At 40.3% G+C, this 23,719-nt stretch overlaps 1 protein-coding gene across 1 annotated transcript in view; it reads right to left on the reverse strand.

Moving 5' to 3' along the window:
- The window catches only part of ntf4 (neurotrophin 4), a 59,196-nt gene extending 35,818 nt beyond the window's left edge, over positions 1-23,378 (reverse strand). Inside the window, exon 1 of the mRNA XM_002939236.5 lies at positions 22,981-23,378. The gene's annotated coding sequence lies outside the window, so the exon portion shown is untranslated. The remainder of the gene's footprint in view (positions 1-22,980) is intronic.
- Between the last annotated feature and the right edge of the window lie 341 nt (positions 23,379-23,719).

Here is a 23,719-nt window from a genome sequence, read left to right on the forward strand (position 1 = left end):
ATGATACAGAAGAGTTAAACAGTAAAAAATATTCAACTTGTTTATGTGACAAAAAGTCACGTGGTTTTAAGGATTCGGATTCGGATTCAGTCCGGCCAGAGAAATGGATTTGCCCCAAATCCTGCTGAAAAAGGCAGAATCTTGTCTGAATTCTGAACCAAATCCTGGATTTGGTGCATTTCAATGATTTCATTAAAAAAAAAAAATTGGGAAATTTGCTTAATGTTACCATAGGCAGCTTTGTGTCCCCCCTGGAGTTGCACCACCTACAAAAAAGTTCTTTCTTTCCTCACTGGAGAAGCTCTTCTGTTAAGGCCCATGATATAGGGAGCATTTATATTTCCCATATCTTCTTAAGGAAAACGACAGCAATCAAAACCCTTGGAACCCCTGGCAGATGCTTCTCATTAGCGTGGGAACTGCGCTGCTTATGGCCTATGGCATAACCAAGCCACCATCATGACTGAACACAGACATTAGTGATCTCTCATTACCCTTACCCCCCGCGTCCTATACACCAAGATTCCCATGCAATACAATGGGAAGCAGGTGCCAACCATCCCACACTTTATTTTAAACAAAAAAATTAAATATATCTCTGACCAGAACAGCTGTAAATGTACAAGATCCAGACCCAGATAAAGACTCATTAAGCAAGCCATGTGCTTGCTCTGCTCCTAAGAGAATTTCTAGCATCCCAGCCATAAAGCATCACAGAAGTGCTGCATCATTTTATGGAACTTTTCTTATTATACAGGCCCAGATTTGTGGCAAGGCAACAGAAGCTCAGGTCTAGAGCAGGAAGATTTTAGGAGTGGTATGCCGCCTAAGGCCACCTCTGTAGTTGCGTAACTAAAGGCATCACAGGGAGCCCCTTGGGATAGGGGGGGCCAGACCACAGGGACTGCCTCCTCTGTAGCTGTAAGAAATCCCCCCTTACCAGCCACTCTCTAACCTACCCGGGGAGTAAGTGGCACGAGTGGGCGTGCAGGCCGATGAAGGGTCAGGTAGGTGTGTTGATACACCATTGCGCCTCTGAGGAGTGGGGGGTGGCTAAAGCCTGGAACTTAGATTGAAGTGGTTCTACAACAGACAGAATCCTTTTTTTACTATCATTGAAAGAACAAGTTTCCAGAAATTTGAATAAGATTTTTTTATCTTAAAAATTTCAAAGTATATGAGGGACTTTCTTTAAGTTTGCACTTTCTGACAATTTTTTCCTTTATTTTTAAATCACAGCAGCACAAAATTCATTTTAATTATCCTGGAATTTACATTTGTACTGCCATGTGCAATTTTGTTACCCTTTATCTATTGTTCAATATTTGTAAGTGCATGCAGAGTGATGTAGTTTTATTTCAGGCTGAGGCAGGCAGTACAAATAACACTGCAATAACCTGCATGCATGGTTGGCACCATTAGAAGGTGGCCACTGCTAATGATTGGTGCTTCCATTTCAGAGAGGTCTAAATGGAGGTTTATTTTCATGTATATTAATTTATTAATGATTTGTTTTCATCATACAATTCATGATACCATTGGCCCTTTATATGGGCTATGTTTTTGGCCCTTCTTTTATAAACTGGACCAGGCAGCCTTTCTGTAGCAAATCTTCTTTAAAATTGCTGGTGGCTCTGCCTTTATAGACTGACATTGAAGTCTTCCTGTCAGAACGTAGAGTGATCAAGGTAGGCGTCACAGAAAGAGATGTGTATCTGACCCTCTCTGTACAATATCTGCATTGTAAAGGCCAATGAGGAGGCGATCATCATCATCATCACTTATCATTTATTTATATAGCCACAGTAAGTAATTAAGCAATGTAAATGGGGCAGAAAGGTAGTGATCCAGGCAAAGGAAGCTAAACAAACTCTAAGGAATAATGAGAAAGAAACATTAGCTGCCTATGGAAAGCTGTCAATCTACTGGGGGGCAGGCTTCCAGGAATGATTCAAACAGCAGGCACTCCCCCCCTGCTCATTTCTTTAGGACAATATTCTCTAAGTTTAGAGCTATTATTAAAGTAAAAATGTGTTTCTACTCAGCACTAGCCTACTTTAAGCAAATACTGTAATATTTTCTGTATTTTTTTTTTCTTTGGATCATTTACGTTCTGTTTATAATAGAAGATTGCAGCCATGTGATTAGCAATACAGAGTATTATGGATTCAGTGAAGCATTAGTCCTATGAATGGAGGTAATTAGACTACTACTAGCGTGTGCAGTGGGCAAAAGCCTAACACAGCTTCAGACGTGTTGATATTAATGATCTCCTTGATTAAAGGACAACACTTCAAAACAAAACTGTGGTTTATAGTTTACTTTAAATACATTCCTGCTTGTTCACATGGCTGTGTGTCTATAATTTGTTTAGAGGTACAGTGATTTTTGCAAGAGAAGACATTTTCCTGTAACATAGTTGATTTGGGCTGATAGGAGGCAGCTGTTCATCAAATTCAACCTATTATAGCAAATAACATAGCACTAACTATAAACCCTGGACATATAGCATAGAGTAGTGCAGTTGGTCGGAAACCTGCAGAATATCTGCAAAGCGGTCAGGACCCGGTCAAAATATGCTTCATGTCCTAACCATGCTGGTGATCTGTGTGTAGCCTTTAGCTGCAGGTGGGTAGTTGTAAGTGGCCATTTGGGAAAAGGAAATGTGACTCTATCCTGGTGAAAATGGAGTGCTGTGTGATGTAACTTCCAGGTTATGTGACACATACTTCAGGGGGCGGGTGTACTAGAATAGAGAAAAGAATGCAGGCAAGCGGGTGTGGGTTTGCAAAAATGGAACCATACGTGTTTCTAATACAGTATATAGCATCTCTCAAATACCATCATATTTGCTACCTGAGATGCAGTGGCGCACAGTTCTGAGAACTGGCACTTATATTGCAGTTATCCACTGTGACCTACAACACTTATATTTGCCATTTTGTGTCTGTAAGTTCTCCTCCCATCTAGATTGTAAGCTCTACGGGGCAGGGACCTCCATCCTCTTGTGTCTTTGGCTCTTAACTTATTGCAACTGTATCTTGTATTTATTTGTATTTATTGTTATACTGTATTTATCTATTATTATCTTAATCATCCCGTTTGTATTAATGTATTCTACTGTACAGCTCTGTGTACATAAGTAGCGCTTTATAAACAAACATATACATACATACTGGTGGGCCCCAGCCTAATATTACATCCCATCAGCCCTCCCTTATTTCCACCACTGGCTCTCGGAAAAACCTGTACCATTTGGCACTTCCTGCATATACAGTATAACCAGGGCCGGATTTGTAATCCCGCAGCCCCAAGGCCGCCCCTGTCTGTAGCCCTCCGTGCATGCGCGCATGTGCGAACGGCACCCCCCCACGCGCTGCGCGAACGTGCGATCAGCATCCCCCCCCCTCCCCAACGTGTATGCACGGGGTATAACCATTTGCATACGGAGCAATGGGGGAGAGGTCCCCACTGCTCCGTATGGGTGAAAAAGCTTAAGATTGTGGTGCGGCGGGGCGGCATGTCACCCCCAAATTTGTGCCGCCCTAGGCCCGGGCCTTTGTGGCCTCTCCGCAAATCTGGGCCTGAGTATAACAGCCGAGAGGGTGGGCCCAGGGTGTCCAACTGATTTCCTGTTGGTGAGATTGAGATCCCAACTGAGCCAACATTAATCTATGGTTAGCGTGTGTATTTCCATCCATTTAAGGGCACAATGAAAGGGCCACAACATTTTTCTTTATAGATTACATGTACAGTTTGGGCTTTTGCCTTTTTAAAATATCCACTACCCTTATGTTCCACTTGGCTCTCTCGATCAAATGAACCCAAATGGGCGTACACCGGGGGCAATCGCATTACTGTATATAGCCGCTGCCAAGATCAGTAATGGGCACGTTCACGTCTGAAGTAAATGAGTGAATCCGGAGGGCTTTAATTTTATTGCTATTTTGCTGCTAGTGTGTGCACTCCATTCTAACAAAGGTCAGAAGTGACCCTTGCGGTGACCAGTGACAGTGTTTTACAGAGCTGGGTTACTTGTGGGTTAGCAAGCTGATTTTTGCTATGTACAGAATTTGGCCCCGGGTCTTTTTCAACTTGCTGATGCCCCAAACCTGTCTGACTGGTGAAAAGCCAATGTGCACACTGTCTGTGGGAGAACCCGTGTGCATGCACTGTGTGGCTTAGATTCTATTACCAACTCCTGTTTTATAACTGGGGAGGTTCAATAACTTAATATTTGGGCAGCCCTGAACAAGTCAGCATTGTGGAAAAAAAGGTATTTAATCAGCATTGATTTCTCCCTTTGCTCAGAAGAATACGACGAGACAGACGGTGTCCTGACATTCTAATACAGCTTATAGCGAGGCAGGCTCTGACCTGCTCATATTAAATGCTTCCACCTTGGGAAATTCCAAGGCAGACCGTAACCTCCATATCAGTGCTCTATATATGTCCTTATAACTCTGCGCTGATCGTGTCCTTGCTGCCATTTGCCTTTGTAGTGGTATAACTAGCACTTACTGGCACCTAATGCAAATTCATTTCAGGACTTCCCTAAACATTAGAAACAAGAATTATTATTATTATTATACTGAAACTGCTTATCAATCTTGTGCAACCCTGGGACCCTACAACTTCAGAATAGGGTGACCAGGTCACTTGAAAATTTAGGGACACGTCTAAAAAATCCAGCTAGCAGAGCATTTTAAATGCTGCCCTGTAATATGTATTTATTAGATGGGTCCATAAATTTTCAAGTGATCTGGTTACCCTACCTCAGAACTGACACTATGTGGCGTTTCCATTCAGGAGAATATGAGGCAGCTCTGGGGGCTTTTCAGCTTGCTGAAAAAATACTCAGTGCTCATTTATAAACAATGGGCAAATTTCCACCAGGGCAGTAACCTAAAGCAACCAGTCATTAATTAGCTTTTTTTTCAGCCAGCTGCAGGTAGAACAATGCAATCTTATTGGTTGCCATGGGTTACTGCCCTGGTGCAAATTTGCCCAGTTTCATAAATGATACCCAGAGTGTCATTAGATTTGGTTAAGGTGCAAGGTCCATCGCTGTGCAACTCAAAACAAATACTCTGTGTGGGTGACTCAGGTGCACTCAGTCTTGCACACCCACGGATTCCACTGAATTTTGCTTTAAGCATTCTGGGACAGGCCGCCCGCAGATTCCTTCTTTACTGTCACATAAAATGACCAATATAAGGCCCGGCACAACAATATTCCCAAGCACAGCTATTTTTAAGAAACAGGTTTAGAAATAGTGATTTGTTTCTGATAATTTGTTGATTATTTGAAAAAGTCCCCTAAATATCACTTTTCAGTGCTGGCATACAGTATATAGTGCATTCTCTGGTACATCACTTGTTTGTTTTAAAGGACATGTAAACCCCACACACAAAAATTTAATCAGTGAACAGCCTCTTTGAAATCTTTCAATACCTGCCACTCTGGTTGTCCAGATGTTAATAGTAAGGCTGCAACATCTCCTTAATCACTTAGATTTCCTTCTCCTCCTGTAACCCATTTGCCCCCCCCCCCCAAGAATTTGCTTTGATTTCTGGCTTGTGGGCATGCTCAGTTGTTCTAAGCTCAGATTACTAAACACGCCCCCCAGTCTGGGAGCCAGTGAAGAGATGACATTGCTGGTTCCCATAGAAACTCAGCTCTAGCTGTCTGCTTCAATTTTTTTCTCCTAACTTTCTCTCCTGAGCTCAGCTTAAACAAAGCAGAACTTTTATCAGAGACAGTTCTGCCTGTGTGAGCCTGTATTCTTGATGAAATGTATGCTGAATAAGGGCCTGTGTGTGTGTATGCTGCTTGCAGATTTAAATATATCTGATTATGTATCAGAGGAAAAATGGCCACCAAAATTGTAGGTGTGGTCTGTTTCGGTTTGGGTGTGGCTTATTGTGAGAGCCCATATTATGTCACTGAATGATCAATGTGCATACTCCGAGGTAAAATTTTTAAGAAAAAAGAAGAAGAATAGCATAAAATGATGGCAGTTCAGTCTGGGAAACTCCTTTGGAACCCAGGGAAGCTGACAGGTATGGGAGCAGGATCATTCTAACTTACCAGAAAGGCTCACTTACAGTACCTACACTTTTGCCTGAAGAGATCACTAACTGAATACAGTTATGAGTGCAGAAGAGAGATACGAAAGCTTGGGTGAGGCAAACAAAACTGAAGCACTTTCAATACACAAGTAATTATATGACTTCCAGGGGCAGGAAATGACACAAAATGGCTTATATGATGCCAGTATCCTTTAGATGCAGAAATCAGCTGCCAGGGAAGAGCAATGAAAAACTGTATCTGGTAGAAACCACAGAAGGATAAAGTGGAACCCAATACAACAGAATCTGACAAAACATTCCAAAAATAATAAAGTATATAAATGGGGAAATAAATTGTGAATAAGACAAGACTCTCTCCAGCCAGCAGATACATGATAGAGAGATGCAGACAGACTCCCTTATCTATAATTCCTGGCCTTACCAGATGCATCCAGAATTACAGGTGAAAGAAAATGCTTCACATTTCTAAAAAGCCACACAAATTCTTAGGTTTTTTCTTTTCGTCTGGCTCATCATTTACGGCGGATTCGCAATCCAGAGAAGCGATAACACTTTCTATCCATCATACAGCCAAGTGTGACCTGAGCTTGCTGGAATGAAAGCGTCCCGTCTGATTCCTCTCCCAGCCTTCATTTATACAATTTATAGAATGTTACATTATATCTGCATAACAACGTTATCTGGAAACCATACTTCTGAGGAGTCACCCTACCACGAGGCAACCGATCACTTGTCAGTGGAGACACAAAGAAGCAACCAAGTATTTAGCAAAAAAGCATTTATAAATACGTAACTACCAAGAGTTAACATTTGTTTTGCAGGAAAATACCTTTTGTATTTTAAACTCCTTTAGATCTTGAATGGGGACTAAAGGATTTAGACATGTGACCCTCTTAGCCAGTCACAGGCTGCATTGATGCATTGATTTCCTTGAAATGGCTACTTCTGAGGGAACACCACAGTTGGCACTAGTGCTTTATGTATATAGGTCCATAAATATTACAGTTCCCAATTATTATGTTTCCCATGTTATCACCTAAACTCTCAACAGGGGCCTTTGGTGTTTTTCCGTTATAATACTTGTTTTGGATGTGACCCCAACTTTGCCTTACTTTCATAGCCCTAACTAACTGCACTTGCTTGCTTTTCAGAATTCAAGCATTCTGTCAATAATTCCCCTTCTGCGTCTGCACCATATGGCAAGTACACCCGATGGTGTATGGATCAGAGCCCACTGCAATGAAAGCTTGCCATCCCAACATTCTGAAATCAAGAAATGATTGCCAGCATGCCATATAAATATATTGGTTTGCTTTCTGCTAAAATGTATTTTAGGTTAACAAAATGACAGTGTAGGGCTCATTTATAAACACTGAGCAGTAAGCCACAGCAACTAGTGATGAGCGAATCTGTTCCGTTTCGCTTCGCCGAAAAATTCGCGAATTCGCGAATCTTTGAAAAGATCCTCGAAACGGCGAAAAATTCGCGAAACGCCGAAAATGTCGTGCGATTTATTATTTTGTCGCGCGGCTATTGTTTTGTCTCCCGCGGCTATTGTTTTGTCGCGCGGCTATTATTTCGTCGCCCGCGGCTCTTGTTTCGTCGCGCGGCTCTTGTTTCGTCGCCCGCGGCTATTGTTTTGTCACGCGGCTATTATTTCGTCGCGCGTGGCTCTTGTTTCGTCGCCCGTGGCTATTGTTTTGTCGCGCTGCTATTATTTCGTCGCCCGCAGCTATTATTTTGTCGCACGGCTATTGTTGCATCGCGCGCGGCTATTGTTTCGTCGCGCGCGGCTATTGTTTCGTCACGTGGCTCTTGTTTCGTTGCCCGCGGCTATTATTTTGTCGCGCACTATTGTTTCGTCACCCGCGGCTATTATTTTGTCGCGCGCTATTGTTTCGTCGCCTGCGGGTATTATTTTGTCGCCCGCGACTATTCTTTTTTGACGCCGGCGACAATTTTTGGACGTGCGGCGAATCCATGCCTGGCGAAACTTTTCGCCCATCACTAACAGCAACCAATCAGTCATTGAACAATGAAAGTAAACACTTGATTGGCTGTTATGGGTTACTGTCAGGTGCAAATCTGAGCCCTAATTTTAACTTCAAGTCAAGTCACTCAATGGACCCCCACAGGCTACAGTTTCCATTCAAATTGAAAGTCAATAGAGAAACATTTTTTTTTTTTTTTTAAAAGGGCAATTAAAAATAAATGATAAAATCTACTCATCAAATGAAAACTATCTCATAACAAATAACATATGGTAGTATTTAATATAGCATATCTATTTTAAACACACATTAACCGCACACAGCAGCAATGGTTCATGGACTACAAAATGGGAAATAATATAGTTGCTTAATGACCAAGGACCATAATAAGATAAAGACTTAAGCTGGCCATACACGCAATGATGATATCGTACGCAACCTCGTTTTTGGTGTGTGTATGGCGGCTCGACGAGGCGACTGATATCGCAAAAGGCTGCGGATATCGGTCGACTCATCAATTGGCCAGGTTAAAAGATTTTGATGGCGCCCGAGCAAAATCTATGTTCAGGGCTGAATAGGCAGAAGGAGGCAGAATTTCTATTGTTTCTACCTCCATATCTGACGATTCAGCCCTGGACGTCAGTGGAGGGTGGGAACGATCCTTTGTGCTATCAATGGTCGCACAAAAAAATCAAAAATTGCTACGTGTGTGGCCACCTTTAGATATACTGGCATTACATGCACATTGGGCCAGGACCACCTATAATATGTTCAAATTCTGCATATGGTCCCAGTCAGGGGATTACACCTAGCTTGGTTTTTTCTGATGTGTGATTTGTTGCTGGATCTAAAGCTCCACGATGCAAGACTAGTGCCACGCCACTGAAAATAATGTATAGTAAATCTCAAACAAGAACAGTAGCAGCAGAGAAGTCAACCTCCCAAGACCAAAATCAAGCTAGACCCACAATTGTGCCCAGCTATGGCCCTTGCAGGTCTGTAACAGGCCTCCTGAGACTCATATGGTCACCCACACCCTCTCATCCTATTTTATGGAAACTACATAGATTTTAGAACACAGTACCAAGTACTTTGAAAAAATGAAGACATCTGGATTCTCTTATGATACTTATAAGCCATAAGCCATCAGATTTCCACCCAGCAAGATGTAAAGCAGCAGCATGTAGCTCAAGGGAGTTTGAATGCCATGGTTTCCCATGAGAAGATCTCATCACATGACCAGTGCAGCTATCCATAATGTTATAATTATTAGATATCCACAGTGAGGAATAAAAGACACCTTATAGACGTACTTAAAATTAGCCAAGCCTAAAATTAACCGCAGGGCTGGTGATAAAGCTTCTCAGCCCATTGGGTGTAGATCCTTCATGATCTACATGTAGGTATTGAAATTTTTAAAGTGTGCTGTTTCAAGCCTACAATGTATTTTAGCAACCATGTCCCTTTTAAGGATAAGCAAAAAAAAAACAAAACATTTTGAAAGCATTACCATAATGGTCCCAACTGCTTTTATTGTCTCATAAATCAAGGGAGGGCAGCAACAGGTTCTCAGATAAAACAGAACATGAAATAGCTGTGTTGATGTTCCCAACATAGTACAGGCTTTCTTGCCTAGCATCACCTTCTTTCCTCCATTCCATACAGGCAGGTTTAAGAGAATGTTGAACCTGTTTCAGTCTGTCTCTAGCAAAAGATATAGTCAGACTTCACAAAAGCATATGCCAGCTGCACACCAGATGTTTCCTTTTGTCCTCCAATACAGCTGTCTAACGTGACGGCATTTAGATATGGGAATTCATGTTTATTGCAGCTACACATTTCCATATACCCCCTACTGGTATGCACAAACTAGGTGCCTCTAGGTCAGGTTGGTTGTATTGGCTCCACATGGACATAGTCCTAGTATATGAAAGAGTTGCCTTCTCGTTCTCACACCTCATTAGAGAAAATAACCAGCTGGGGCCATTCTGTTTTAGGACTGAGTACCAGGAGCCTGCTGGTACACTATTTTGGAGATATATATATGAATGAGGAATAAGTATCTCAAAGAGTGGACGTATAATACAATGGTAGAGGGGGCAGGGTACGCAGCCATTGATAACATTCATAAAAGGGCCTTTCAACCCATTTCTAGCAGACCTGCACAGACAAAAATAAACCTTTAAAGAACCTTAGAACATTCTGATAAGGTTGCTTTTATTGTTACTAAGTACACGTGTTCTTGGCATCAAGTTTGTCTATATGGAGTAGTAAAATGAAACCAATAAAGGTAAGGTAGCCCTGAGGCTATCGGAAGTCAAACATGCACATAAACTGTATCTTGTTGATATGAAGCTAGTAGGCTGTTATACAGAGCTAAACAAACTATACATACCAACAAGGCAATTTAACCTACACATTTGTTGTTATTTCTTGGCTTCTACCATAATCTTGGTTACACCCCAGAAATCCTGCCTTCTGCATCAATCACTTCACTCTATTCTCTCTTCCTTAGTTAGACTCAGACCCTCTGTTTAATTCATGTCAATGTATTTCCATACCTGCCTATACAATTTTCTTGCTGTATATTGTTACCTCTACATTATTCTACACAGTGTTGTACTGTGGGCCTTTAAGTAACCAATTTATGTCCTTGAGTGCTTGCAATATTATTCCAGCCGAAGCTCTCTCCATTCTGCAGCAGCCTGTGGCAATAAATTACCCCTTTCCCCACTCTCCTTACCCTCCCTTTAGTTCTACCTATTGTAGGGTCTTCAATCATTTTGAATTTGATTCATAAGATCACTGAGGGACAACTGGATTCCTTAGCCCTGTATGTAGTAAACCCTAACTGGCCTGTAATAAACTAGTGCACAATGCAGAGTATGTGCTATTTGTTCTTTGGTCTTTCCGGTATATTGTGTTTTTAAATGTGCCATTCTACAATCACCAGGGCTATAAAAAAATCTCAAATAAAGAAACACTTGTTTAAATCTTTTATATGGTAAATGCCTTGGCTTTATTGCAACTCCAACATAGGTTTATAAGACAGGATTGTGGTTTTGAAATGAAAGGCTAATTAGGGTATAGCCAGACAGAATAGAGAATTGTGACATTGTTCTGAGTTTTTCCTTCTCATTTGCAAAGGTTTTGGGAAAATCAAACTTGAGCACATGATAACAAAAGACAGGTTGTATGTCCCAAAAAACGAAAAACCAGCTATTGGTAAGTAACACTCCCAAAGCGGTGTATGTGCTCAAAATCATGGCATTCCTGACCATTATCTAATATGGACACCTGGAAAATCCAAGTGGGCAAGAATATTACTATTTCCAAAGTATTCTTATATTAGAATTAATTAGAATATTACAATTATTATAAACAATATATATAATTTAAGCAAGTGAAGCCACATACATGTCCTTTATTAGATATAATAAGTGGGTCAAATTGTATATGTACTGAAAATGTACCATGTCTTATATTGATCTGTGTTAATTGTCTCCAGAACTGGATATAAGATATCTAAAATACTACTCTACTCTACTTGTAACAGTCAAACCTTGGTGGGGCTTCAGTCTAACAAACAGAACCACTGATATGCTCAAGCCCCATTGGCTATACCATATGCATTCTAGAAAGTATTAATCTGGGTAACTGTTACAGGTATGGAATCTATTATCCAACACTAGCATATTCCACATCTCTGTGTACTACATTTGGAGGAAATTCAAACACATACCACATGTCCACAGAACATTACCCACAAGAGATTACAATTTAGAGAAGCTTGTTCTGGATCAGTCAGCCAGCTACAGTACAATATGGCACGACTGGATGAGGTTGCTACATTTTATATATTGATTAATGCAGTTTTGTATTGGCTTCCATACATGTTCTCATCAGTTCAAGCTAGCTATCATTCTGACTGGTCAATTTTGGTATAATGCAAGTCTAACCTCTTAGTGGGATCCAAAAAAAGACCAAGTTCAGTTGTAAATGAAAGCATCTAAGTGCATAGTGCTAATTGGATTCAACCCTTACTGGAAACAGAAAGGCAAAATCAGCACCAAGACACAATGGAGTCCAGGTCCATCTTGTCTGAAGCAACTAATGTCCTGACCTCACGCATATTTTTGTGCCTTCCAATTTAATATCCCTCTTTGTGATGATTATTTATGCTGCGTGTCTGAAGACAGAATGGGTAATAAAGCTTTTGTCTAAGATAAAATTCCATAAAGTTCAATTTGCACAGGGATCAAGTGTTCCTAAATGTGAAGACACGCTGATTAATTAATTGCTGTAACCCAGCCGCAGTCAGTTAAACCTGGAGATAACGACTGGCTTTAGATTGCACAAACTTGGCACCCGTTACCGAGATCCCTGGTGAATCAGGCGCCTGTGTTGACCCAGCTTCTTTGGGCTTTCTTTTTTCTCCTTGTTAACAGGGACACAAAGTCCCAGAAACTCAATCTCTCTTTGCAAGAGACTTTCATACCCATTTCTCTATCATCTCCTTACAGCTGCTTTCCATTTACAAAGGAATTGTATTTTACTAGCTGAAAAAAAGCCTTCCTAGTCTGTAAATGGGATAAAGAAAACTAAATGTGCCCTAGTTTTACAATTTTCTCAAAGGACCAACTGAACATTTCAGTGAAGTGTTGCACCTTAAGCCACAATCCACATGGTCTACCTGTCTACAATGTTTGAAAATGGCTGTCTGGACTTTTTTTTTTTTAACTAGACATGCCATAATAAAGACTCAAATAGAATTGTTCTAGTGATGGAAGCCAAAAATTTGTCAAGGAATCCCAATATTTTGTCTGCCAAATAATGCTATTGCGGTGCTTACTTTGTCAGCAGACTTATCCTACTCAATATTATCTTTTCTTCCATTTTATGGAAAAACAGTCACAAAGATAAAGACATGTACCTAAGGCTTAGGCTCCTTATTAGCAAATAAGAAACTATATACAGGTACAGGATTTATTATACAGAATGTTTGGGAACTGGGGTTTAGTTACCAACCAAGTTCAAGCTACTGTTTTATTATCACAGAGAAAAAGGCAAGAAATTCACTTTTAAAAAATAGGATTATTTGCTTAAAATGAACTCTATGGGAGATAGCCTTCCTGTAAATTGGAACTTTCTGGATAACGGGTTCCTGTATAACGATTTCTATCCCTGCAGTGCAGTTTTTTGGAGTAAGGAATACATTTTTCCTAACCCTGCAGCAAACTACTTGCACCTTTAGACAGAAATGTTAGGTGGGAATTATATTAGTCTGTAACACAGCTCTTTACCTTTCTTGTGCCACAGGAATGTGAAGCAGATAATAAGCCCTATTTAGAAACCCCTGAAACACAAACTCAACTGGCTAGTTCTGCAGTAATGAACCAAATTCCATTTTTATTTTTTTTAGAAAACATTTGTTAAACCTCCTTACAAATACACTGCAATGATCCAAAAATGAATCAGAGAAATAATTTGAATAATATTTTCTGACCGTTACAAAAGCAAAAACAGGTAATATATCTTAGATTGTAAGCTCTATGGGACAGGGACCTCCTTCCTACTGTGTCTCATACCACATGGCACTTATTCCCTGTATATTTATACTTATTTATTGTATTTATTATAACACTTGTCCTCCCTGTGTGTCATTTTGTATACTGTAAGATTGTACAGCGCTGTGTACCCTTATAAATAAAGTTATACATACATACATCTCTTCAATTTGGATTGTTTACAAATAAAGACCCTATGGATGCCCCTGTGGTGGGATGGGGTTGTGGGATGGTTTACAAAAACAAATCCTTGAAAAAGATAAGATCAAGCTTCTACTCTACTTTACATTCCTATATGGTTCTTGTAACCATGTAGAATTTCATACACTGGCTGGTAGAATTTCATACCTTGACTGGTATCCTTAGTTTTAGGAAGGCTCCTTCCTCTCCCTGGTCCTTAGATCTCCTGGTGGATACATCCCACTCATCTCAAAGAACCAAACTGCTCTCCAAACGGGACCTTTTTCTCCGTGCCCACTTCGGAACAGGGTGCCGAGGAGGCTTTTAAAACATGCTGTGGGCTGAGAATATGATGAGCCAAGTCTCCTAATCACATGAGAAAAGAGAGAGGCCAGATCTGGGCAGATCGCTAGCGAGATAACGCTTTTAGCAATGTACCTGCAGGCTGCCCCACCAACATCAAACTAAAGTTCAGGATGAATAGAGATTTTTTTCGCTCTCTCTCTCTTTCTTTCCCCTGTCTCTCCTATTCTGCTATCACCAAAGAGGAAAAGAGACGGGAGGTTCATCTTTCACATGAAAACTTAATAACTCTTTAACAGAAGGGAGATCGGTTTTCCTACTGTTATTCAAACACGAGAGGGGCGAGAGAGTTATAAAGACAACAGAAAAAAATACATTACTATGTAGCGAGCGAGAGAATGAAAACGGACTTTTCCACTTTCGCCCTTTGATGTTGAACATTGTGAGACAAGGTTCTGAAAAAAAAAACGTTTTTTGAAGAAAAAATGAATAAAAAAAAAGCCTGACAAAAAAATTGATTGTACGACGTATCAGGTAACACAGCCCCTCATCACAAGCCATTCAGCCTCAGAATCTATAGATAAAACACATCTAGTATTACCTCTTCATATAGACTTAAGGTCTTTTCTTACTTGGCTGCCTACATGCGGATTGTTTGTTTAATATAATCCAACAGCATGGTTTACACCCTTTGAAGATAAAGCCCTCTAACAAATCAAGGTGCAAAGGGAAAAAAGCACCAGTGTTCTCATAGTCATTAGAACAAGACACGGCAAATTTAAGGTGCACTTAATCATCGCCTGTTAGGGCATTAAGAGGTCTCTATGAACAGAGACAACGGCCCCCTGTAGAAAAGGTCAGTAACACTAGAACATTAGTTGCCTTTGCAGGAATGGTCTACAGCTTAAATAATAGCAAACAAAAATGTCACATATTAAGAGTATTTAAGATATGCATTATGGAATGTGATGTGGAACAGAATGATATTTACCCAACATCCTCAACAACAATAAAACAAGCACATTTTATTCATTTTTTGATATAATGGAAATTTGGGCTATAGGATATAGAGGCTCATTCTCTGTACTGCTGAATAAGGAAATGAAAATTAAAAGGTTATGCATTCGATGGCATTCAGAAAATGTTGCAGCATATAAGCTTTGTACTGGGAATGCAGCCGGAACGCATCGGCAAATGGGCCGAGAGGCATCTCAATGTGCAGAATAAACGTCAATAAGGTGCAAAGCTAAATAATTATCACTAGGAACAGGAGCACATAGGCTTTAATTCATATCAATGGCAGCTCTACATGTGGTTTATCTGTTGCTGCACTGTATGCATTTATTCTGCTGATAACCAATGTGAAGCTGAAAGTAAATCCACTGGCAGACGCAGTAGATAGCTGCAAGAAAGGGCCTTCTTAAGCTGGCAATACATGCTAATAAATGGTCAGGCAGTTGCGATTTCAACCATGCTGCCTGACCAGGATGGGGCTGTTTAGATTTTTTGTCCTGACAGAACACTTCCATTGGTCTCCCTTCAGCAGTGATCCCCAACTAGTGACTTACGAACAACATGTTGCTCACCAACCCCTTAGGTGTTGCTCCCAGTGGCCTCAAAGGAGGAATTTCTCTTCATTTGTGTATTAAAGAAAAGCTTTAGTTGCATCAAAACCATGTGCAGTGCCAAACAGAGCTTCCTGTAGACTTTTAGTCCACAAAGGGGCTACCTATAGCTAACCACAGCCCATATTTTGCAACCCCAGAAACTTTTTGCATGCTTGACTTGCTCTCAAAGTTTGGGGACCCCTGCCTAAAAGGAAGTGAAGAGAAGATGCAGCTTCTTTCACTTCCTGCTGGTCCAATGGGGCAGAAAAGGTAAATAATGATGGTCAGCCTGTGTACGGACTTCTGAATGTCATTCGCCCACACAGGTCTTTTTCATTGACATTACAAATCCATATTTAAATACAATGCTGTTGAGAACCAAAATAGTCTTCCCATAAATTATAAAGGCTTACACCTGATCTAGGCAATAATTTAGGAGCAAACAGATCAGGGACACAGCTAAAGATGTATTTTTAAATATATCAAATTATATATCATAACAAATATTAATACAGGTATGGGGAACCTGTTATCCAGAAAGCTCCAAATTACGGGAAGACCATCTCCCACAGACTCCATTTTAATTAAATAATTAAAAAAAAAATTTTTTTTTTTTTAAATGATTTCCTCTGTAATAATGATCTCTGTAATAATAATACAGTACATTGTACTTGATCCCAACTAAGATATAATTACCCCTTATTGGGGCAGAACAGCCCTATTGGGTTTATTTCATGGTTAAATGATTCCCTTTTCTCTGTAATAATAAAACAGTACCTTGTACTTGATCCCAACTAAGATATAATTACCCCTTATTGGGGGCAGAACAGCCCTATTGGGTTTATTTAATGGTTAAATGATTCCCCTTTTCTCTGTAATAATAAAACAGTACCTGTACTTGATCCCAACTAAGATATAATTACCCCTTATTGGGGGCAGAACAGCCCTATTGGGTTTATTTAATGGTTAAATGATTCCCTTTTCTCTGTAATAATAAAACAGTACCTGTACTTGATCCCAACTAAGATATAATTACCCCTTATTGGGGGCAGAACAGCCCTATTGGGTTTATTTAATGGTTAAATGATTCCCTTTTCTCTGTAATAATAAAACAGTACCTGTACTTGATCCCAACTAAGATATAATTACCCCTTATTGGGGGCAGAACAGCCCTATTGGGTTTATTTAATGGTTAAATGATTCCCTTTTCTCTGTAATAATAAAACAGTACCTGTACTTGATCCCAACTAAGATATAATTACCCCTTATTGGGGGCAGAACAGCCCTATTGGGTTTATTTAATGGTTAAATGATTCCCTTTTCTCTGTAATAATAAAACAGTACCTGTACTTGATCCCAACTAAGATATAATTTACCCTTTTTTGAGCCAAATAATCCTATTGGCTTTATTTCATATTTAAATGATTTTTTTAAGTAGACTTATAGTATGGTAATACAAAATTATGGAAAACCCCAGGTCCTGAGAATTCTGGATAATAATTCCCATACCTGACAATGCTTGTACTTGCTGGTAACTAAGCTGCATGAATCCATATTGGTGGCAAGACAATCCTATTGGGTTTAATGTTTAAATGATTGTTTAGTGATCCTAGTTATCAAAATTATTGAAGATTAAATAATCCAGAAAACTCCAGGCTCCAAGCACTCTGGATAACAGATCCCATACCTGTAGCGTGAAAACTTATTATTGACCTGTAGTGGGAAAACTTATTATTGACCTGTAGTGGGAAAACTTATTATTGACCTGTAGTGGGAAAACTTATTATTGACCTGTAGTGGGAAAACTAAAAAAGTTTCTTAAATATCCCAGTACAGGTTCATTTGCAAATTAAAGATATTAACAGCAGACCTACATGTGTCCAACCCCCTGTACAATCTAAAACCAGGAACTCAATTAGCTACAAGCAGAGCAGTGACCAACACAAACTGGAGCTTGGCCATGACAAGAAATAATGTAAGCTCTATTGCAAAATATAAGGATATCATAGATTACCTTGCAGTTCCATGACCTGTATAACAGAACTCTGCCTGTGGCCTCAATGCTGCATATGATAATGGGATTCCTTCTAATACTGATAGTCTTCTAATAAAAAGTACAGCAGTTACTATTTCTAGTACATATATATATATAGCAGGTTTGTAGAAAGCACTCACGGCATCAGAATGTAAAGTAAAAAGATTTCTTATTTATTTAATCATTGCATCTACTTACTTGGACTATATATATATATATATATATATATATATATTAGAAAATATAAATTTATATTCAGTGATGCTGCTCTGCCTAGATCTGTCCAGAGAAATACGACTCTTCTCTGCTCACTAACTAAATTTTCTTTAAAGGGATTCTGTCATTATTTTTATGGTATGCTTCATATTTCTAAATTACACTGTTTACATATGCAAATAATTCACTCTTCTATTTAAAATGTTATTCTTGAACCAACAAATGTATTATTTTTAGCTGTAATATTGGTGTGTAGGCGCCATCTCAGTGCATTGTGCCTGAGTCTGAGCTTTCAGAAGGAGCCAGCGATACACATTAGAACTGCTTTCAGCTAACCTATTGTTTCTCCAACTCCTATGTAACTGGAGGAGTCCCAAGCCGGACTTGGATTTCCTACTATTCTACTATTCTGATACCTACTGGGAGCTGCTATCTTGCTCCCTTCCCATTGTTCTGCTGATCGGCTGCTGGGGGGGGGGGAGATCACTCCAACTTGCAGCTCAGCAGTAATGTGTTACTGATCGGAGCACAGGTCACATGGCACAGGTCACATGCCTGATGATGTCATAAAAGTGAAGTGAAAGTGGTATGGGCATATCCGATGACATCATAAAAGAGGTACAAGCAGGCAACCTGCCGTATCTATGATGTTCACGTCTTTTAGTGAGTAAGACTTGACAGTCTTGCTGATCCATCTTCCAACTCAATGATGACTACCAATTGGTGGAATCTCAGGAATATTCAGTAGGGAATATAACCTTTTCTATTGCCGGTGATACCATCAGTACATATCCACTGACACATGTGCTGTAGGGCAGGGCAGAGCACTATCAGGAAATATTCCAGGAACTTCATGCACATAACTTAGAGAAGTGTTATGAAGGAAAGCTTAATAACTGATGGGACAGAGCTCACAAATAGGGCATTTTTCATAGTACTAGGAATGAAAATAATGCAATGAGTGTTACATATGGCTCATTATTAAAGGGTAACAAACTCTGCATTGGAAATAACAAAATACGGAGTAAAGATGTAGTTGGGTATAAAATGTTGTGTAAGTTTTACAACTGCTGTAGAATGTTTCAGCTAGTATGCAGGCAAGGGGACAGAAGTGCAACTGGACACAATATGGCATTATTTGCACCAGTATATATGCCATTCGTGCTTTTTAATGTGATGCATTTCTGGCATTTGTTTTTTTTTTCTGTTCTTTACTTCTGCCTGAATGATTGGGCTACGCTTCATAAACCTTTACTAACAAAGTAGAACTATGGTAGCCAATAAATATAGTAACTGCCTATGTGTAATATGCAATGTATTATTCCACCTTGTGGTTCATTTGCCTCATGTCTCATTAGTAGGATTTGTCTAACGGTCATTTTCCCACCTGGGCTACTCTTTAGATTTATTTTCATTTCATTACCAGTAATTTGATTTGATGTTAAGTTAACATTTAGTAAGAATGTTTAGAATGGCCAGTTTATAGTCTTTGAATTATTTGCCTTTTCCTTCTGACTCTTTCCAGTGTTTAAATGGGGGCCACAGACCCCGGCAGCCAGTAACTATTGCTCTATGAGGCTACTATTTTATTGTTACTTTTTATTATTTATCTACCTATTCAAGCCTTTCTTACTCATATTCCAGTCTCTCTTTCAAACCACAGCCTGGTTACTAGGGTAAATTGCACCCTAGACACCAGATAGCTTCTGAATGCAAGAATAAGAAATGAAAACCAACTGCAAATTATCTTACAATATGACTAAATGTTAATTGGAAAGTGAACAATCCCTTTAATATGGATCCGATGCAAAAATATTTGGCTACAAATATTAAAAGTATTGTGCAAAAACACTCCCTACTACTAAATCCCCTCTCTTGGATTTCAGGGTAAATTAAACTCTTCCTTTTAAAAAAGCAGCAAGATTTATACAAATGTAACCGCAGTTTTATTGCCTCAGTTCTATACTCAAAGGGGAACTCACACAAGTGAATGATTTTCACAGACTTACACGTTTCAGCCGCTGACAAGAAAAGCACCGTAATCGCAGCATATGAAAAATTGGATCAAAGCGTATTTTGTTTGGAGCTCAGATTACAATCAGTGATGAGTTTGTATGGATTCGCTCTGCAGACTGTATTTTTCCAGCCACCTGTGCTGCGATTAATTCCGTGGCCAATAGATATTGCCCATGTCTCTCTGCTGCACCATTTGGGGGTTAAGAGCTATGCACAGGGGAAGGTTAGGTTTTAAAGGGATAGTTTACCTTTAGTTAAGTCTTATTATAGAATTGCTAATCATCTCAGAATATTATTATTGTTAACATATATTTATAAAGCACCAAAATGTTCTGCAGCGCTGTACAATAAGTGGGTTTTATACATTGGACATACAGAGTAACATATAAAGCAATGAATAACCGATACAAGAGGTGAAGAGGGCCCTGCCCAAAAGAGCATACAATCTACATCAACGTCTACATCATACCAGTTTATTAATTTAAAGTGGACTACCCTTTAAGACACCAGATTTTGCCCATGCACTGCAGATCTGCTGCACCACAACGCAGTTTTGTATTGGAGCTCCCTTTTAAGAACCATGCATGTAGGGTTTAGCAAACCATATATTGTCCATATAATGCAGATCTGTGTTCGGCACCCTAAAGGTTAACAGTGATGAACAGAGGAGATATGGTGTAAACATTAACCCCTTACCTCCTGCCACATATGTGTAATGCACCCCAGGGTTTAAGAGTCATACATAGAGGATAGCGGTAATAGCACTGGGTACAACCAAGCCCCTGATCAACACAACATTTACACCAACCACTCAAAGTTGTCCCCAAAGTCATCAGAAATTCTCTAATCTGTGATGTGAAAAGCAGACAATCCATTTAAAAAAATCCATAGCCTCCACACTGGATTTGGATTGTTCTAGTGATGGAGATTCTTTTTTATCATTCCAATGGCAACACCAGACTTTATTTAGCAGCAGCCTGTTCACGAGGGCTGTAGATAAGGAATAGGGGCCCCAGCAAAGCAGGAAGCCTAGGGGCCCAATTTCAGAGGTGGAATCAAAAACAGGGGTGTCAAACTGTGTGCCTGTAGCAGTTGTAGACCAAAGCTGAAGGACAGCCCTATAACATATATACAAAAGTTGTATTTAGTAATCAATTCCTTCTGCTCCTCCTCTCTGGTGCCGATGCCGTCTGTGCCGTACTCTAACACGGGACCCTACTAACCACGACTGCCCTCCAGTTTCTGACTCATGTCAGCAGCAGCAGCAATGGCTGTGAGAAAGTGCAACCTTTACAGTTACGAGTCCGTGCCACATGGCTGAGTTACAATGGCAGGTGCTATGCAACCAATTCAAATTCTTGTTAATAAAACCCTGCAAAAGCACCAAACCCATTCTAAGGGCAAGTGGCCCCCACATCAAAGCTGCAATCTTGTCTTTTGGTTGAAAATTTACAGCAAGTTTAGCCAATAGAGGCAATCAGTCTGTCATCTTCCGCACATACGGCCATGCTTTTCTCTCCTCAGTCTTGTCAACTCCAACCTTCAAGCTGCTACACAGACCAGGTTCTCCCCTGTGCAGGTAGCAAGGCACCTTATCCCTGAAATCCATCAGAGTCCCTTATGGCCCAGCTCATTATGGCACATTCCTAATGTTATTTTTACCTCCCTACACTTACAGCATTGCCTCATATAACCTCTGCTACAACTCTTGTTTACATAACACAGTAAGACCTAGTAGTACGGGTGCAAGGCTGGCGTTGGCTCCCCATACTAACAAACCTTAGGCAAATCCTTACTTGCACTATATTAAGCAAATACCCCTTCCCTACTGCATGATATAGCTTATTCCATTATCCATGGTCTCATATCAAGAAGAGAGCTGATTCTACCTTAGACATTTTTAAACAGACACATACTATTGAAATTAAAAGAAAATTGTTGAGGGTAACTAGACATTATAATTATTCCCATTTCTTATGGGCACATATAGATATTTACCAGAATCTAGTCGGCGTTTATAGTAAACTGCTTTCAAAAGAATGGCGGCAAAAATAAAAAAATTACAAATATGAACACACACAAACAAAAAAAATGTTTGACCAGTAGCTTGCAGTCTTAAAAGTGAATATGCAATGATTTTTTGTGATATATATTTTTTCAATATACATAATATAATCATTAGTTGCTTAGGCTGGTTTTGAGAAAAGTTATAAGATGGTCATATCTGTATGTACGTCAGCTCGTGGGATACTTTCAACAGACCCCCCAGGACCCTTCGAGATCAGGAATTTAAATTCTAATTACAATTTGGACAGATCTTGTGATATGAGACGATGGTCAAAAACCCCTGGGCTGTTCCACATGGCTGGGCTGTTCCACATGGCTGGGCAGTCGGACGCAGCATGGTTACTGTGCCCACCATAATCTGGCATATATGGCCACGTGCCTCAAGATCTAGTACAGACTGCCATGTTGGACTCCCACTTGGAAACCCACTTTCAAAATACAAAAATAACTGAATTCTTGCAGTATAAAAGTAACCCCACAAGCAAAGGAATTCCTAAATAAATTGACTAATCCACTTTAATGCCACTTCTAGGCAATTGTAGCCCCTTTTCAGACCGCTTTTAAGACTGACAGGCAGTTGCAGCCCCCTTACCATAAAAAGAAATACCCATTATTATACCATAAAAAGAAATACCCATTCCCCCACACCCCAGCCTTCTCCAATGGTCGCCCATACATGTGTAGCCTTCAGGCATCTGTCACAGATACAAATCCACCTGGTGGGGATAGGGTGGAATATACTGAATAGGAATTGATTCCATAACCAAAATACACTGTATTAATAGGCTACACAATGCGGTGCCACTAGCCCCTGGCTGCTGGAGGATGCTGGGATTCGTAGTCAAACAAAATCACTACGGGTAACTGTAACTATTTCATTGAATCAGTATAAAGAAAAGGTCTCACCGTGTCGGAGTTGTTCAGCCTCCCCAACATGGGACAGGAGGAGCGACTTTCCCTTTGCAGTGCTGAGCGCCGAGTAGCCGGACCGCTGCCTCCCTCAGGACACCTTGCTCCCACAGCCCGCACAGAGAAACTGCCGCCACAGCAGCAGGGGACAAGTCATTCTTGCGGGCTGGTGTCCGGGGTCGGGGTCGCGGCTAAGGGGGTCCGCACAGAGAGGTGCAGCATAAGTCCCTTGTGTAGCACTCACTCACTGGCACTCACACTCACTCACTAGCACTCACTGGCACTGCTGCTCATCCCCACCCCCTTCCCTTAGCCTCCGCATAGAATCGGCTCCTTCCCCACACACAAACACGGCAGCCGAGATTCCCAGCAGGAGGAGAAACTCAACTTTAAAGAACAAAAAAAAAAATTCTCTTTCTTTTTTTTTTTTCCTCCAGATGACGTGTCTGTGGCAACACGCCCCCTTCTGGGGGTTATTGTACCCGGATAATAATAATAATAGCCCCCTCTGGGCAAATACCTGTGTGCGTATCTAGCACAATGCTGCAGGGTAGGGGCCCATTAGCCTTTCTGCTGCCCAAGGGATTGTCGGCTTATTCCTCTGCAGTCATGGGGTTTCCACTCACATATGTAACTATAAGCTCTTGGGCCAAATCATTTTAGGCCCCTCCTCCCTTAATTTTGGGAATACAACCTTCTTCATAAATGTATATACAGTATATTAGTAATACTAGCA

Source organism: Xenopus tropicalis, chromosome 7 (genome assembly GCF_000004195.4).
Source record: "Xenopus tropicalis strain Nigerian chromosome 7, UCB_Xtro_10.0, whole genome shotgun sequence".
NCBI lineage: Eukaryota > Metazoa > Chordata > Amphibia > Anura > Pipidae > Xenopus > Xenopus tropicalis.